This window comes from Mus pahari, chromosome 10 (assembly GCF_900095145.1).
Source record: "Mus pahari chromosome 10, PAHARI_EIJ_v1.1, whole genome shotgun sequence".
Classification (NCBI taxonomy): domain Eukaryota; kingdom Metazoa; phylum Chordata; class Mammalia; order Rodentia; family Muridae; genus Mus; species Mus pahari.
The window spans coordinates 104,315,478-104,317,192 of record NC_034599.1 but is presented as its reverse complement, the minus strand read 5'-3'; positions in this window follow the sequence as shown (position 1 = coordinate 104,317,192).

Below are 1,715 nucleotides of genomic sequence, written 5' to 3'. Positions count from 1 at the left end.
TCTCTCTGCCTTTCTCCGCCTCTGCTATCCTCTTAACTCCCCTCCTCATGCTCTAAATAAACTCAATTCTACACTAAAAAAAAAAAAATTTTTTTTTTCAAACTTCGGATCTTTTTGAGAGTGCTGACACACTGCTACAGTGGAAGATCCCACATCGTGAAGCTGTTTCATGCATGAAATTCTCTAAAATGATGTCTAAAACTGCATCCCTGCCATGTGCGCGGGGCACGCACCAAACACAAATGAATTTCATGTTTAAAGTGGGGAGAACATTCCATTATGTGTGTGTATTAAAAAAGTCTTTAACCATTTCTGGTCTCAAGCATGTTGGGTAAGATATTCAGCTTGTACATGTATTCAAAACTTCATATAAATTGCAGTGTGCTTTAAATCTGTGGTCAAATTGAACTTAAAAGAAATATTGAAGATAAGAAAAGTGGGCCCCATAGAGTTTTTTTTTAAATTAAGTCTCACTATGTGGCTCTGGCTAGCTCAGAGCTTGCTATGTAGACCAGGCTAGCCTCAAACTCACAGAAACCCATCTGTCTTTGCCTCTTGAGCGCTAGGCTTAACGAAAGGTATATGCTGGTATACCTATAACATGAAAGAATATTTTAAAATTTAAATTGAATTTTAAAATAATGTTTTTAATTTAAATATTTAAAGAATATTTTAAAGAATTTACTTTATTTGTTTGTTTGTTTTGGTGTCTCAAGATAGGGTTTCTCTGTGTAGCCCTGGCTGCCCTGGAACTCACTCTGTAGACCAGGCTGGTCTCAAACTCAGAAATCTGCCTGCCTCTGCCTCCCGAGTGCCGGAATTAAAGGCGTGTATCAACCACCCGCTGACAAGAATTTTATTTTTTTAAAGTTTTTAATTGGTGTCTGTGGGAATGTTTGTGTGCACTTGAATGCAAATGTATTTGGGGACCAGGAGAGGATGGAGCTGGAGTCGCAGGCAGTTGTAAGCTGCCCAGCATGCGTGCTGGGAACTGGGATGGGATCCTCTGGAAGAACAGTTCTTGACAACAGCCATTTTTTCAGCTCTCAGAGAATTGTTCTAACGAGCAGGGGACATGGGCTCAGTGAAGACAGGTCTGGAAAGAATCTGTTTTCAAGCTCCTCTTTCCTTAGACTCCCGCCCAACTCTCATGGTCAGTGACCATGAGACAATCATGGGCCAAATCTTTAGAAGTCCTGGTGGCCCTTCAACACTCCCTGCTGTGACATCAGCACCCAGCCATCACACCCTCATCTCCATCTGTACTGCTGGCCTTGCTCTCCAGGTTCTCCCCTCTGGCTTTCCCCAGGGGTACACAGGCTCAAGGCCCTTGAGAATCAGTGCACACTGCAGCATCCGTCCATCTGTCCGTCCGTCCATCCGTAGCTTTCCTACTCTGGCCGCAGCGGATCCCAGGCTGCCTGCAGCAGCTTGGTTGCCCCTCCCCTGGACCCACTCTCACCCGTAGTCTACACTCCAGCATGCCTTGCACAGAGATGGTCTGGGCATCACTGATTTCATTCACACACATATGTGCAGGTCTTCTTGTGGCCCTTAGAATAAGACCCAAATTGGCTCTGAATGAGCCACGACTTTCCCTTCAGATTGGCGTCTCCTGTGCTCGCCTCTTCGGAGCAGGTGCTGCCCTTTCTCTTAGTTCAGATAGGGTCTTTTCATGCAGCCCTGACTGGACTGGTACTCTTCATGAAACCCAG